Below are 18,568 nucleotides of genomic sequence, written 5' to 3' on the forward strand. Positions count from 1 at the left end.
AACAATTTCAACACCAATGTAGTTATAAAACGCAAATGCTAATGAATCTAAAAGACTAAAACTAACTTTTGGTAATATGTTCATCTTACAATCATCTACATTACTATTAAAAATTACTGCATCTCCAAATGGCAAACCTCACCATCTACAAAATTTACCAAGTGGTAGATGGTGGTGTTATTAGGTAATTCATTACCAGTTGCCTTTGGTAGTATCATAATGCACTATAAGGAGAACATATTACCAACTAACGGATCTTCTCTCTTGAAAACTTATCTCTAAACAACACTCTGAAAGAAAAGACTTTATGAGAACGAATGAAACAAACATGCTATAGTTCGGTTCCTGATGAATTACATTCCGACGATTCAACAGATGCAAAAGTCGTCTCTAAAGATTCTTTGGAATTGACATCATCTTGGATATCAGTATCCGCTGAACCTCCCGCTGTAGTAGCAGACATCTTTCCCTAACACCATGGACAAACAATCAATTTACCATCACAACAATTCACTCAACTGCCGATATATAACAAATCAAGTTCATTTCAGTGGGTTTCGAGAAAGAAGAACTACACATACTCAAGTTTGAAAAGATTTCTACATCCACCGATTCTTAATCCAAAGGTTTCAAAGGACGAAAAATATGTATTTAAGATATATGGTTTTATAGGGTCCGTATCTGAAAGGAGAAACTGTTTTCTTTTTCAAGATGTTGAACTAAACCATCGTCTTGACAAATTAAATTCAACGATAAAACCTTAATTACATGTCCTAATTGGGTCTCCAATTGTAAAATAAACAAATAATTAAGTATAAGCACGATGCATATGATTTTGCATATTGTTGGTGCAAAAATATTTACCCCGACACTCTTCGAGATGTGTGTAGATGGATTGAATCTCCTTCGTAGATCCACTTCTTCCAAAAATCTGTTGATGAAAACTGTGATTGATGCTGAAAAGGTGGGGGTACCTGCAAAGACACTCCGATGCTAAAGTCAGAGGGAGTTCTAAGCAAGTGAGTTTTGGAGAAAAGAAATAGAAAATGTGTACCTTTTGAGCTGGATTTTAGCCTCTATTTATAGGCATAAAACCCTAATTGGGTTCCATAATAACCCTAAATTTGTAGTTATCCAGAATAACCATCAAGATTTGTACTTATCCTTGAAGATCCTTATCTATCTTGAAAGATCCTTATATATCTTGACAAGATTTGAGTCTATCTTGGAAGATCCATATTATCTTCCCAAGATTTGTGTATATCCCCACAACATTTGTATTTATCTTGAAAGATTCATATTTATCTCTTCAAGATTTGTAATTATCTTGGAAGATCCTTGTCCATCTTCCAAGATTTGTGTCTATCTCAAAATGACTTCCACAATAAGTCATTTGGGCTTATACAATAAGCTAGACCCGGATTCCTTAATAAGTCCTGTGGGTTTCCATAATAAACCCACAGTCTGGTTTCATAATAAACCTTCGGACTTCCAAAATAAGTCCGGTCTGGCTTCCATAATAAGCCATGTGGGTCTCCATAATAAACCCACAGTCTGGTTTCCATAATAAACTTCCGGGTAAGTCCGGTCTGGTTTCCATAATAAACCTCCGTACTTCCACAATAAGTCCGGTATGGCATCCTTAATAAGCCCTGTGGGTCTCCACAATAAACCCACAGTCTGGTTTCCACAATAAACCTCTGGACTTCCACAATAAGTCCGACCTGGCTTCCACAATAAGCCGTGTGGGTCTCCACAATAAACCCACAATCTGGTTTCCACAATAAACCTCCGGACTTTCTTAATAAGTCCGGCATGGCTTCCACAATAATCCTTGTGGGTATCCACAATAAACCCACAGTCTGACGTTATTAAATAGGTTGTGCGGCTCGCACGTACACTATTTGAATAGGGTACAAACACATATCACCAACATGACTGTAGTAATTTATTATTTTCAGAATTGAAATAACTATTAGAAACCCATGGAACCACTTTACTGAGTATCAATAAGTTTAATGAAGAAGAATTTACCAGTTATGAAGCTTTTACCAGTGCCGAAAGCCCAAAACCCTGGACACAATAAAAGAAAAAGTTAGGAAAACACCCAAATTCATTGAAATCATTCGAGTTACGATGAAGTTAAGGATTGAATTTAGCTCACGTTTAATGAATTTGATGGCGAAAGCACTAATGTGGGTATATTTTTCACCAAATGAACTAGGGTTTGAAGGCGACGAAGGGAGATACTCGCTACATATCTCAAGATAGAGAAACGTTATGGTATCCGGAGTGTGCTTTTCCTATTTATATGGCCCATCCAAACGCGACATCAGTGCGACAATTTTTGGGATGCATCCGGAATTGGTTAATTAGATAGTATCCCGCTCGGGTATGTTGGAAAGCTCGTGGTATGTTTCATTAACTATTTGCAAGACGTGGTATCAGACATAAATATACCTCCGGATGAGCCTTCCAAACATAATTTAACCTTACTTAACCAAGACCACAATTTGTTTTACTATAAACCAGAATGGAAGCTAGTATATTACCTCGTAGAGTAACCAAGCCATCCAACTCTTTAAGGTATCATTGGACGAACTATTTGTCTGATCAGTAGACCTGGCGCTGCCAACATAGGAATCGTACTTCCTACAATCAAACATAATTCAAGAAATCAGTCTCTTAATCTCGATTGTGGAAACAGTAACAACTACACATTAATTGTGAAAGTAGATATTGCACTTGTTCTATAATTTTGTTTATTCTCAGGATTAAATAAAGGCAGTGACTATGTGAAGCCACTATCCATGACCATATTTGGCCCAATTGAAGTAATGCAGTGCAATCAAGTCGCAATACATGCTCATCTTACTATTTTTTATGCATATACAAACTCCGGATATATTCAATAAACATGATTATAAGTTGTTTTTTGTTCTATGATTTACTTCATCCACAAAACAACAGATCAAAGGTGTGAAAGTAGAAATTGTACCTTTGCCACTCATCCAATTCGACATACTTAGAGAGAATCCACTTGCGAGCTTGTTCAAACTGAACTTTGGTTAAAGTAATATTCTTAGCATAACTTAAAGGCATCTCATCAGCAAACTCATCGTCATCATCTAAAAAGGCTTGTCGAGTATGCTTGTGAGTACCGTCACCATCTTTGGACAACTCCTCCATACAATACAAGCTAGCTTCTCGCAGTGTATATCCTCTTGCAATGCACCCGTCAATGTACTTTTATTGCACACTAGTCCCTTGAAATCTTTCATTAACCTACAAATATCAGTAAGAAAAGATAACTGCTCAGTTAAAAAACATTCAAATCATAAAAATAAATAAAAACAAAGTCAGTTGTGGTGATTACCTCTCAAAGGGATACATCCACCTGAATCTGACCGGACCGCTGATCAAAGCTTCATCTTCTAGATGAACCATCAGGTGAATACTGATAACGAAGAACGAAAGAGGAAAATGTTTTTCAAACACACACATTGCTTCAATCATACTAGATTTAGCTTTCAACAGATGTTATCGGTTGATAACCTTCGCACACAAAACATTGAAGAAAATACTGATCCAGAGTAGAGAAACTCGCAGCTCTTTAGGTAGTGAAGTTGCATTATTAATCAGCAATGGAAACATATGTTGCATAACAACATGGTAATTGTGAGACTTAAAGTTCTTTAGCTCGGGAGGATTCACGTTGACACAGTTGCGAAGATTTAAAGAGAATATGGAGGGAACCCTTAATTTCTTCAAAATAGTACAAAATTCAACTTTCTCCTTCTTTGTCAGGGGGAAAGTACCATTCTCCATAGACGTTTTACCAGTAACATCATTCTTTTTCAGCCAAAACTTATTTTTAACTCCCATTGCTTCTATATCTTTACGCGCAGCATGACCATCTTTAGACTTGCTATTTCCCATCAAAGTGTTAAGTATATGCTCTGTGATGTTCTTCTCTGTATGCATAACATCAATAATATGTCGGATCGCGTTTGAACCCCAATTCGGTGAATCATGAATAATAGACCTCCGTGAAAACAATGATTGGTCACTGACCGCATCTTCTACATTAGCATCGTCTTCATTTTCCCCTTCAGCTTTCCTTTTACGCTTCAGACTTGATGTCGATGGTTGTTTCCCCTTACCCTTCTTAGTTTTGATATTACGAACAATCTCTTGTATTTGCAGACCTGTTAGTGGCCACGGTGATGGACGATGATCAACCACTCCATTAAAATTCTTTTTATCATCTCGATACTTGTGATTTGACGATAACCATCTACGGTGTCCCATATAACAAATTTTCTTACTGAATATCAAATAATCGGCATCTGTTTCTTATCCACAAGTAGGACATGCATATTATACATGGGTTACACATCCAGATAAAGTCCCCAACGCAGGAAAATCATGTATAGCCCATAGTAATCTTGCTTTCATTATAAACTCAGTTTTAGTGAATGATTCATATGTTAATACACCTTCATTCCATAACTTCTTCAACTCATCTATAAGAGGTTGTAAATAAACATATATGTACTTAACAGGTGCTCTAGATCCTGATATCAACAACACCAGCAACAAAAATTCACGCTTCATACACAAGGAAGGAGCAAAATTTAAAGTTTGCATAATCACCGGCCAACAACTGTGAGAGGCACCGAAACATCCATTCGGGTTGAACCCGTCAGTTGATATGGCAAGTGTAACATTCCTCGGTTCATTAGAAAACTCAGGAGAGAAGCTATCTGCATATCGCCAAGCTGAAGAATCGACAGGATGACGCATAATGTTATATCTGACTTGGCTCTAGAATGCCAATTCATTGCCTCTGCTATCCATGGTTCGATATAAAACCTTTGCAACCTTTTAATCACAGAAAAATGCCTTAACATCTTCTGAGCAACCGTGGTCAGTTTCTTCTTATCATTAAAGACCTTCTTATTCCTAGGTTCTTGACAAACATGACACTTTACTAATAATGCATGATCCTTCCAATATAATATGCAATCACTTACGCAGGCATCATAAGTAATATAGTCCATTCCTAGCTCTTGGATGATGTTTTTTATATCTACGTACTTAGAAGGCAATGTGTTTTCTTCAGGAAGCAACTCCTTAATCAATTATAAGAGCGCAGTACAACTATTGTCTGAAAACCCATATTGAGTTTTAATGTTATTCAGCTTTACGGCAACATACAATGCGGTCTTACCTTTAGGACATGAAGGGTATAACAGTGCTCTAACACGCTCATACAAAAATTTCTTTTTCTTGCTTTTGCTGGTTCCAACATCAACATGAGACCTACTATCTAGCCCACATTCTCATCTACACCTACAGTAGAATCAACATCCTCAGCAACAACTCCTATATTATCCCCTACATTTGACACATTCTCAACTACATTGTCACCTATATTTTCCTCACTAGAGTTATCCCTATATGCATGTGTTTCTACTTCTGAGCTTTCCCCATGAAAACGCCATGTTGTATACGAATGATAAATGATAAGCACGAAAGTGCGACGCATTTTAACCCATAAATACATTGGCTAGGACTCATTATTTCTCTAATAAACTTGTTTTAAGTCTTTTCAAAGAAATAAGCTCTTATGGAGAAAGTTGCTCGAAAAGTGGTTTTTACACCCCAGAGGACACATGTTATTCGGACTCTCACTATTGGATAAGGGGCACCTCAATTACTAAGGTGCACCGTCTTTACTATTCAGCACCTATTTCTAAAGGGACACCGAAACTGGATAAGGGGAGGTCATCTTCAACCTTTTGAATCTTTGAAATTTGGCGGGAAAATGACAACAAAATTAGGGTTTCAGTTTTAGAGGTGTTTGGTTGAGACTAAATAGCTGAAATCAAATGGGTTTGCTCCTAGAACCTAAACAGGGATGGTAATGTGCTCTGAATCAGTTAAGTTGGGCTGGATAATCACGGATTGATGTAAACAGGGAAGAATAGTTTTGGCGGGAAAGTATAACTCTCACCTGCGTATTATTTTGGATTGATGTCTGTAGAGATTTGCTCGGATTTGTTGCCGTGTTTGGATAGATTTGAGACAATTAGAGTTAAACAGGGGAGGTATATGTTCCATGCACGTAAAAAAGGAAGGATTTTTTCATGATTTGATAAACAGGGAAAGTGTTAAATGCTCGAGAGATACTCGATATTCTGGCAGTAATTTGAGAGATTTTGTCGTGAAGATTCTCTGAGATTTGTTTGGAAATATCCTGTTACACTTAAACAGGATTGGTGGGTGCGTTAATATGGGAAACAATGGGCTGTGTACGTGGATTTTACAAAACAGAGTTTGAAGATATACAGAGACTTTGTTTGTGTTATCTTAGAAGATACATGCTGATTTGGAGGATATTTGTCGTGGGAGTATATTCCGAGTTGATTAGAAGAGTTTGGAAAGATTTTCGAGCAAGAAAGAAGACGCGTAATGGAAACAAATATCTCGGGTTGTCTGTTATTTGTCCACGAGATTGTTGAGCTGTTTTTGGGAGTTGCACGAGGTGAAAGAATGTTTGAATCTATCCGGTACGTGTTGGCAACAAGTTTGGAGTATGAAAACCACGAGCAGAGGCGTGAGAATGGAGAGAAGAAAAATATAAGGGAATAATATCTCGAAAAAATGGAGAGAGTGATTGCGGAAGATTTTGGAGTTATTGTTGATTATTTAGAGTATGTCGGGCATAAATAGTCTTCCGGGGCAGTGAAAAAGGGCATCGAGTGATTGGGGAGGCTACAGAGTCGAGAGAATTGCTGCTGCTGCAGCAGCAGAAAAACAGTGAAGAACGAAGAACAGGCTTGCAAAGACAGTCGTTTTCCAACAGTGACAACGACACTTAGCCGTGGGTCGTATATCTACAGTGGTTGCGACACATAGTGACAGTCGTAGAAGCTACATCGTCAGTAATAGTTTATTGTTGTATCTGTAACAATTATAACTGTTACAAAAGCCCTGTTTTTATACCTTTTCTCCTTGTAAACATCTTTTTGAGCAATGAAATATTATTTTGAGAGTGTTTTCACCATGTGAAGCTAAACCCCAACACTGGGTCGACGGAGGAATCCGGACTTCATACTTGGGTGAATTTGTTTTATTTTCTATTTGACTTTTGCACTTAATTAAAATAGAATTATGATTTGAAAAAAATAGTTATTATTTTATTAGATGGGTCATGCTTGCTTAGATGTTTGATGTCTCATGCTTACGATTTATAATTAATGTTTGGAGAATCTACCTTGGCAAGAATAAGAGTCGATGTTGTTTTATTTGTCGAGCGATAATTGTTTGAGAATGAATAATTGAACCTATTGATATGAGTTTGGCCGAATCCTAGACCCAGTAACTCTCTATTTTATTCCTTTAAAATTAATCTTAACAAGTCTTAGAGTTCGAATCTTTACTACTACAACAACCACAATCAAAAATCATAATCATTTTGATGGTTCCGTTGCCGGGAGTAGAATGTGGAGTAGGTGGTTATGCCGGAGGGTATTAGCTGGTCACTGTTAGCTCGACGAAGGAAGAAGAGATGTATATGCCAGCTGAATTGGATTTCCATAGGGTGTTGCTTCGAATAAAGACGAACTGGAATGTCTTCTTACTACGTGTTTTAATTGATGCTGGTGGTGACTGTGGGCCTAATTGCAGATCGTGTTTACATTAGTGGAGATGGAAAGCAAGCTACTGGTAGAAACTGACAGAAAGTAAAACGTGCTGCTGGGTCTAATTTCGGAAGTTGGTGTCAGTGTTTTGAATGGGCCTTTGGGAAATTATTGTACGGTCCATTTTGGGCTCTTGGAAAATGATCTTTTAGGTCTAATCACTCTTGTCGCAAGACGTATATAGAGATGAGACAGAAATACATAGAGGGAGGGAGTTCTTTTGGGAAGACGGCCGCGGCACAGAGCCGTGAAGAGAAAGAGGTTTGGAGTTTTTCTTCTCCATTTTTGCTTAGCTATTTGATTTTAATCTTTTTATGGTTTTTTGTGACAGCCATGGCTAGCTAAAGCTATGTTAGGGTCTAGGTAGAACCCAATTTTATTATGAAAACTCTATATTTATATGCTTAATAATGAGTTGATTGATTAGTAGTTTTTCTTCATTTGGATTGGTATTCTATTGTTGATGTGATTTTCTAGATTATTTATGCTTTTGAATTGATACCGCGTGCTTCGGTTAAATCCCTAGACGTGGTATGCAAGGATAAATAGGTAATGCTTTAGAATCACTACTCATGAAGCGAAGACAACTATAGCGGAGAAACAGTATTTGAAAAAACATGGAATATACTTTTAAAGATTAGTAGAGTTTGCATAATTAATTGGTGGAAACCGAAAATCCTAATAACCCACACTCGTTTTCTTTATCTTTAAATTGTTTATCATTTCATTTTGTTCCGAATTTCTAAAAATCCTTAAAACATTATCTTGTTGATTATTTAATTTTTGGTATTAGTTGGTAGAGTATTTCACACTCCCTGTGGGAACGAACCGCATTTGCTATCTATATTACTATTGACCTGTGCGCTTGCGGATATAACTGGGTTTCATTTAATCATTAATTTTGGTTATCTAAAATCTACATCAAGTTTTTGGCGCCGTTGCCGGGGAGTGGCAAAATACTCACTAATTGATATCATTGTATATAGCTTATTTTTAATTTTTGTACATAATTTATTTTTATTGTTCTTTTAGTTCTTTTTACGCAGTTTGTTTGATTTTTTTTAGGTACTTTAGTCTGAAGTGAGGGCGAAAAGAAAGTATGCACTCGCAAGACATTTGCAAGAGCCACTTGGGAGATCCATTAGAGGTTTGCTTAGCTCATTTTGGGTATGATTTTGATGACGATAGTGTTATTTGTAAAGTCAATGCCTTGTTAGACTCCACGCCGTTGTTAGACACTAATAAATGGAAACCCAAACTAGAATCTTTAGTTTTGTCCGAGTCTCGACTAGTTCCATCAGTCGAGGATGCTCCGACCTTGACCCATAAGCCATTAAGTTCTAAATTTTTTCGTCTTGATGATATTGATAATGAAACCGTTTTAGATGATAATGGGTCTATAAGTCGTGATATTATTACTCCATTGAGGCCTTGTTCAGAGAGTGCATTTGAACCAACATATGTTTGTGTGCCCGACTTAGCTGAATTTGAACCAATATCAGTCGTGGAAGTTATTTCCGCTGACTTAGAACCTGATTTAGGGAGTACAAAAACTGTTCAATTCTTTAAACAATCTTTACTAATTATCTGCAAACTTGATTTACTTCATATTCAAGGTTCGAATTATGTTTTAAATAAGATTGAATTCAGTTTTATCTCTCTGGGTACTAATATTTCTTACTGCAGGTTCATGTTTATGACTAATCATATTAGTTGGGTTGATCCCCAACTCTTCAGGCTTTATATATATGATTCTCAGCTTACCTTGGGGTACCAACTTCACATTGTTTGAGAACGTGCTACTGGCAAGCAGTGAAACAAATACCTTTCGCTTCATGGGAGTCAACCCATCAGATTTGATCCCTGCACTCTATCTTTTACTTTTATTGTATTTTAAAATTTCCCGCCTAAATTTTTTCGCTGGATGACTCAATTACATTGAAGACAATATAATGTTTAAGTGTGGGGGTGTGGCACTTTCGTTAGGAATTTTTAATAATTAAAAAAATGTTATGACCAGCTGTGTAGCGGGTCTAAAAAAAAATATCATTATGATTTTTAGGGTTATGACCAGCTGTGTAGCGGGTCTTGTGTATGGTATTTGTCATGACCAGCTGTGTAGCGAGTCTTGGTATGGTATTTCAAATTTTCATTTTATGACCAGCTGTATAGCGGGTCTAACTCTCTCTTATGATATGACCAGCTGTGTAGCGGGTCAATTCTTTATTTTGCTCGAGGACTAGCAAAATATGAGTGTGGGGGTGTTGATAAGCATGTAAGTGCTACATTTTATACCCATATTTATATTAGCTAAGACTCGATATTTTAGTTACTAATACTATTTTAGTGTTTTTTGTAGAAAGTACGAGTGAATTCGATCATCCGGCGAATAAACAACAAAATGTGAGACTTAATGGTCTTTGCGACGAAAATGGCCAAATGTGGTTGGCCTGGTATTTCCATATATCAACAACCACAATGATCGAATAGGGTTGGCATGGTATTTCAATATATCAACAATCACTTGAGTTAATCATGGCACCAGATAAGTGACAATTCAATTGTTAAGCTAAAGATAACACATGGTCTCACCAACTGCTTACTTACATTTCACGGCCAGAGAGGATGATATTGAGAAGCAGAGTATTCTCTCTTGTTTACTACTTGCTTACGTATGAGTCCACTAAGAATTAATTAAAGAAGGGTTCACGCGGGATGTTGGAGTGCCTAGCACATTTGTGCAATCTTTTGGCAAAATGAGTTCTTACTCCCTAGCTGCACAGCAAACAAGAAGGGTGTTGTAGTCAATGAGAAGAAGAATGGAGCTGTGAACATACGGACTCAAGGCAGCGGAGATGCAGAAGATGCAGGTTTGCAAACAGAAGGCAAGATGAAATGTCAAACAGTGATAAATGCTTGGGCGGACATGAGAAAGAAGGTGCGATGCTAAATGGTCTCGACCGAAGGTGCCAAGAATTGGACGGGCTGAAAACAGAAAGGAAGTGGTGCTGCGAACTTGATTTAGTGTCGAGATAAGAGCATTGGGTGCTGCCTTTGCTGAGAAGTTTGAGTGTTGAGCTGTATTCTCCAGTGGCGAAGAAAAATGGTGTTCGGCGCTACCTGCGATGGAAGTATGAGCAATGCAAGAAGGATTCTTTACTGAGAATTGAAATGCACAGTTGGCAGTGGAGAGATTACTGCAGATGGTAAATGTGATGTTGTGACTGGAGTTACGAAGGTCATGGAATTGAGCTGGTTGTCATGGATGGAAGAGTTGCAGGCAAATGGTGGACAGTGGTGGCCACGAGAATTGGTTGGTCAATAGACACAGGAGGTGGTGGAGTGGATCTGCTGGTGGTATTGGGTTCTATGTAAATGAGTTTTGCGATCTAATTGAAGTCGAATTGCCGATGCAAAGAAGAGCCGTTACAACAAGTAATGGTTGTGTGGTTGATGGCCAGATCGATTTCGGCGGGGTGTGTTCTCTGTGTATCAATGGAATTTGTTGGTTATTGATGTTTGTGATGGCCGGTTTGTACTTGAACTTCCAGGCACTCGAATGGAAAGGCAGCAGCAAATCTTGGTGCTAATGCAGGTGATAATAATTAGACGCATTTTGAAATGACTAAGCTGTTGTTTCCGGTGAAGCAAGCTGTTCTAGCTGGTCAGAGAACAAGAATGTTCTTAGGATTTAACCGAAAATCCTAATAACCCACACTCGTTTTCTTTATCTTTAAATCCTAAGAACATTCTTGTTCTCTGACCAGCTAGAACAGCTTGCTTCACCGGAAACAACAGCTTAGTCATTTCAAAATGCGTCTAATTATTATCACCTGCATTAGCACCTAGATTTGCTGCTGCCTTTCCATTCGAGTGCCTGGAAGTTCAAGTACAAACCGGCCATCACAAACATCAATAACCAACAAATTCCATTGATACACAGAGAACAAACCCCGCCGGAATCGAGCTGGCCATCAACCACACAACCATTACTTGTTGTAATGGCTCTTCTTTGCATATGCAATTCGACTTCAATTAGATCGCAAAACTCATTTACATAGAACCCAATACCACCAGCAGATCCACTCCACCACCTCCTGTGTCTATTGACCAACCAATTCTCGTGGCCAACACTGTCCACCATTTGCCTGCAACTCTTCCATCCATGACAACCAGCTCAGTTCCGTGACCTTCGTAACTCCAGTCACAACATCACATTTACCATCTGCAGTAATCTCTCCACTGCCAACTGTGCATTTCAATTCTCAGTAAAGAATCCTTCTTGCATTGCTCATACTTCCATCGTAGGTAGCGCCGAACACCATTTTTCTTCGCCATTGGAGAATACAGCTCAACACTCAAACTTCTCAGCAAAGGCAGCACCCAATGCTCTTATCTCGACACTAAATCAAGTTCGCAGCACCACTTCCTTTCTGTTTTCAGCCCGTCCAACTCTTGGCACCTTCGGTCGAGACCATTTAGCATCGCACCTTCTTTCTCATGTACGACCAAGCATTTATCACTGTCTGAAATTTCATCTTGCCTTCCGTTTGCAAACCTGCATCTTCTGCATCTCCCCTGCCTTGAGTCTGTATGTTCACAGCTCCATTCTTCTTCTCACTGACTACAACACCCTTCTTGTTTGCTGTGCAGCTAGAGAGTAAGAACTCCTTTTGCCAAAAGATTGCACAAATGTGCTAGGCACTACAACATCCCGCGTGAACCCTTCTTTAATTAATTCTTAGTGGACTCATACGTAAGCAAGTAGTAAACAAGAGAGAATACTCTGCTTCTCAATATCATCCTCTCTGGCCGTGAAATGTAAGTAAGCAGTTGGTGAGACCATGTGTTATCTTTAGCTTAACAATTGAATTGTCACTTATCTGGTGTCATGATTAACTCAAGTGGTTGCTGATATATTGAAATACCAGGCCAACCCTATTCGATCATTGTGGTTGCTGATATATGGAAATACCAAGCCAACCACATTTGACCATTTTCGTCGCAAAGACCATTAAGTCTCACATTTTGTTGTTTATTCGCCGGATGATCGAATTCACTCGTACTTTTTACAAAAACACTAAAATAGTATTAGTAACTAAAATATCGAGTCCTACCTAATATAAATATGGGTATAAAATGTAGCACTTACGTGCTTATCAATAAATACCATACTTCGGCAAATGATATGAAGTCTCAGTAAGCGTCACCAATCCTTTATTGTTCTTACAGCGACCACAAGGGCATGAGAACAACGCATTTGCACCACCTTTTTCCCTATCAAACTGTATGAATGACCTAACACCTTCTATGTATTGCTCTGATTTATTGTCACATTTCATCCACTTCTTATCATGTATCAATGACATTTCAATACCCTACAATTGTGATTCCTAAAGATAACATCTATGTTAAAATTTAGAAAATATCTATATCCAACATCTTTATAAAACTCATGAATCATATCTATCAGTACATCTAGATCACATCAAATGAAAAATAATTGAATCTACTTCAAGTCTATCCATACGAATATTTTGTCAAGTTACAAACTAAATCTGCAGTTTAATCTGATTTTTAGTAAAGTTATAACTTAATAAGTTTTCAAAAAACTAAAAATCACATTAAACTGCTAACAATTTGTAATTTTGACAGAACTAACCAAGCAAATCAAACTTTATGCAGAGAATCTGAGTTTTTAGGTTTAAATTCTAGGTTACACCCAAATCAAAATCAAATCTGACCCAAATACCATTCAAAATCAAAAATAAGAAACACCCAACTCATAAAAAATCAAAATAAGTTAACAACCAAATCTCATATACAAGCTATTGATCTAAAATTAAACTCAAAACATAAATCTAGAATAGAAAGATAAACCATACCTAGGTTAATTATGCTTAGCAAGTTCCCTCACAACGGTGCTTCCTCCTGCAGCAATATAGGTGAAAGTCTTAAAAAAAAAACAAACCTAACTGTCGATCTAGCATAATAAACCCTAACTATTGAAAGATAAACCCTAACTACTGAAACCCTGCAATAATTAACTTACCTAACTTGCAGCTATACTTGGTCGAGTTTAATAGCAGAAGAGATTAATGGCAGCAGAGTTTTCTTCAGATCCAGAAGAAGATGATAAAGGAGAGAGAGGGTGAAATAGAGAAGATAAAGGAGAGGGTAGAGAAAAATATGTGGATAGAAAGAAAGCAGCTGTCCTGTACCGAATTTTTGGAGGGATAAATCGCTCGTTTCTGTAGTCAAGAAGTCAACTGGTCAATGGGTTAAAAGTGTTCCCTGTTAAGCATGTGACTCGCATGCGCACACTCCAAATAGTTTCTAATCGCAACAACTAAGGAGCAGTTGCGAATTTCGAAACAGAACTAAGCTGTTGTTACACTTTGACAACTGTTTTTTGGTGTTACGAATTCATAATTGCGCCAGAGCTGTTACTAATCTAGTTTTTCTATTCCCTAAATTTGGTGTAGTGAGCCTATTAATATCAATTACCTCAAAATAATCTTAATCGTATAGTACCGAAACAAGATATTGAGGAATCACAAACGATGAGACGAAGATGTTTGTGACTACTTTTTATCTTGCCTATCGGAGATTAAGTCTCGAGCAAATCTTAGAGAAGATAGTACTAAATACGATAGAATACAGCAAGATCAGAACACGCAACTACATAGAAAATAGTTAGGTCTGGCTTCACAATCCTAATGAAGTCTTCAAGTCGTTAACCAACAGGGTTTTGGAAAAACCTAAGGTTAAAGGAGAATCGACTCTAGTCGCAACTAGTATCACACATGAGGTGTGGGTTTAGGTTTCCCAGTTTTTAGAGTTCTCCCTTATATAGTCTTCAAATCAGGGTTTGCAATCAATGTTACCTTGGTAACAAACCATTCAATATTCACCGTTAGATGAAAAACTGATTAGACTCAAGCTAATATCTTTCAACCGTTATATCGAACTTAGCTTGTTACACACAAATGAAAAGTGACTTCATTTAGATACAAGTAACCGTACCTAAATGTGTGCACCTTGTTGGCTCAACAATAGCTAACCGAAGTTAGCCATATGAGCACTTTCCTATCAACCTTATTCATCTTAAGCATAACTAGTTCAAATGACTCAAATGAAACTAATTCTAGAGTTGTTCAATTGTTTATATTCTCATAAAAGTATACAATACACAATTGAAGAAAAATCGATTTTGATTCACTCGTATCAATTCATGAACATTATAGCCACGGTTTGCAAAAGATTACATTCCTTAATATATAAATGTATTATTTCATGAACAAACCGATTTTATAACATAACCTACTCAAGTATGCAAACGGGCACGCATACCTAAGTGGCCGGACTTAGTTTGGGTTCGCCAGTATGCGAATGGGTATGCATACTTCCGAACTCAGTTGAATTTCCGGACATGAACTTTACGCCAGTACGCATACGGGTATGCATACTAAGTTCCGGGGCTTTCATTAACCAACCAGTATGCATACGGGTATGCATATTATGATTCCCAGACTTGGACTAACTTGCAACAGTTAGCATACAAGTAAGCATATTGTGCTATATCCAGTCATGGTTAATTTTTCCGAACTCCCATTTCAATCTTTGAAACATTCTTAGAAGACGACAATAGCTGTCTCACACAACCTATTAGCTTCAAAGCAATTTTCAATTGATCGAATGATCAATACGAAACATTCCGAGTCTACATCAAATGACTGTCTTACACAAATCATGTAAGATGTTACCATGTGATTTTCACATGATCATCTTTTGACTTTCGTCAAGAATATAAGATGAACTTGGTTAAAGCGAAAGCTTACCAACACATATTTCGAGAAATATGTAAGCGAGTTAAACTCAGCTAGAAATATCAAATGTATATAATCGAAGTCTGTATAGCTATACGACTTTTGTCTCAAATAGGAGATAGAGTAGATAGAATTTTGAGTGATATATGAGTTCAAGTCTCCACATACCTTTTGTTGATGAAGTTTCACAAGCTCCCCTTAGTAGTTCTTCGTCTTCATGGTTAATTGTTCCAAACTCCCACTTTAATCATTGAAACATTCTTAGAAGACGACAATAGCTGTCTCACACAACCTATTAGCTTCAAAGCAATTTTCAATTGATCGAATGATCAATGCGAAATATTCCGAGTCTACATCAAATTACCGTCTCACACAAATCATGTAAGATGTTACCAGGTGATTTTCACATGATCATCTTTTGACTTTCGTCAAGAATATAAGATGAACTTGGTTAAAGCGAAAGCTTACCAACACATATTTCGAGAATTATGTAAGCGAGTTAAACTCAGCTCGAAATATTAAATGTGTATAATCGAAGTCTGTATAGCTATACGACTTTTGTCTCAAATAGGAGATAAAGTAGATATACTTTTGAGTGATAGATGAGTTCAAGTCTCCACATACCTTTTGTTGATGAAGTTCTACAAGATCCCCTTAGTAGTTTTTCGTCTTCAATCGATGAACGCCGTGAATTCTAATGCTCCACCACACTTACTATCCTATCGGAGACTTATCTATAAGTAGACTATAAATCAAGACTTATAGTTTTGGAAACTAAACTTGACAACAAGATTGAGATAGAAACGCTTGCGAGTTTGACCGAGCAGTGCTCTTACATTTCCATTTCTTAATGTTTATGGAATAGTGTGGGGAATCTGGTTTTATGACCTTCTTTGTCGATTGTAGCCTTTAGTCAAACATAGAATTACCGAAATTTCATATGGAGCCTTGTTCTATCGAAACGAGTCCATAATACAAGTTCTGCCTGGTTTTTGACCCGGTTGCATGATGGAACGTCAAAAGTTATTCCCAATGCATCTTTGATAATAAGTCTGTGACTTGATTCCACCACATCACAGATATTCCAAAATATAATGACTCTTGTGGGTATCAATAAATCTTATGCTCCTAGTTTAAAATTCTCTATTCCTATTTGACTCCTAAGCAAGAGAAGAGAACAGGATCCATCACAATCTTTACTTGACTAGCTAAGATTTTATGTATGCTCTTAGAAAAAAGTTATCTAATCATACAAATTGAAATATTAAACTAAAAATACTAGTATGGATTAAAAAGTTGTCATACTCTTGAGACGTATGCTTATCTCAATTAATCATCATCTTCATATGTCATTATTTTTCAAGTAATGGTATTGAAAAGACTTCCCCTTGTACAAACCTGAAGGAAGGATAAAATTAATATTTCACCCTTCTAGTTTGAGTTTCATGAACGTAATCCTCTTAGGAATTTCTTTATTCCGAGACTCCTCACGGTTAGTTATCCTTCCTTTTTTAAGTCTTACACTATTTTTGGAACTCTCCAAAATATTTCTTGTGGAGTGTTATATATGTGTCTTATAAACACAGATATACGCAAGAATTATGGATCATCCAAGAAAGATCTCTTCCAGTGAGACCTGTATTCCTATGGTTGTTGATAATCACACAATCATGAAGGAATATGAGAAGTCTTGTCCTAAGGAGAAATATTTTTTATTTAAAATCTTTCTTGATGAATCCTAGAGAAAATTTCTCTAACAAATAAAGGTTTGCAAACCTTCTTGAAGAACTTAAGAAGACTAAGATGGAAGTACAAATACTTATAAAGACATTCTGCAAAAATCACTCGAGATTCAAGAAGCACTTGTCAAAAAACAACCTAATAGGTTTGAGGGAGTAAACACTCTTATTCATAAACCCTAGCTACGTTCTGATGCTGATTTCGGGAATGATTTCGGGAATGATGAAGAATTCTTTAAGGATATGCTTACTAGTTAACTCCTTGTAGGAATTTTATTCATATTATTTTAAAGAGGAACGCTGGTTTTTGGAGTAGCGTTTATATGTTTATGCATTAGCTATTCCAAATATTATCATCTTGCAATCATTAAAGTTTAATTATTTAGATTTTATTTGGCGATAAATCGCAATAGCTAATCATTATTGATTGTGTATATGTATTGCTTATTTTGTGAGATCTTTTCTTTGCTATCATATTTATGGTGATTAGAACGGATATCTCATAGGTTAAGCTTTTAACTCTTTATGTTCGTCACTGGATAAAAGATGAGTAAACTATTTTGAGAATTGCAATATTGATCTTCCCACGATTACACTTTTGTGAATATATTGCATGGAATCCGTAAGATGATATTAGTTGTCTCATTTTCCCCTTTAATGCGTAACTTCCATGGAATAAAAATGAGAACTTTAATCTCAACGCCCGTACATGTCTACAGAAGATATAATTATTATGTTAATTCATATCGTATAAATTTTCCCCTTTTTTCTTAACTAGCCCAGAGAATCGTTTTTTTAAATGATTATTCTTCTCACGAAAATAATGTATCTTGATGCCTCTAACATTTTGATCGTTATTTTTAACTTCTTTGTTCGTAACTGGCGAGATGAGAGAGAAATATTGGATACAAATCTACTTTGTTTATAACTGGCGAGTAAATTTTTTAATGTTCAAAGAAAATCCTTCTCTTGTGATTATAGTAAGGTCACTCATGTTGTTCTTTTGGAAATTACATCAAACGGGGAGAGTTCAATTTCAACTTGTGCTTAATTGTGATATCTTTGTGGGGAGTGTGGCTGTGGAATTGTGGAAGATGCTTGTACCTATATATCTCCTTGATGAAGACACTAAGTTTACTTGGTGAAGTCCTCCAAATAAAAGTTGGTATGTATTCTCTAGTCCTGATAACTCTTTTGTTTTAATTCATTAAGATCCTTGTTTTTTTGCCTTTTGTCAATTTTGTAGACAAAAAAAGAGGAGAATTATTTAGTAGTATTCTACTATAGCATA

This window comes from Papaver somniferum, chromosome 8 (assembly GCF_003573695.1).
Source record: "Papaver somniferum cultivar HN1 chromosome 8, ASM357369v1, whole genome shotgun sequence".
NCBI classification, from domain to species: Eukaryota; Viridiplantae; Streptophyta; class Magnoliopsida; order Ranunculales; family Papaveraceae; genus Papaver; species Papaver somniferum.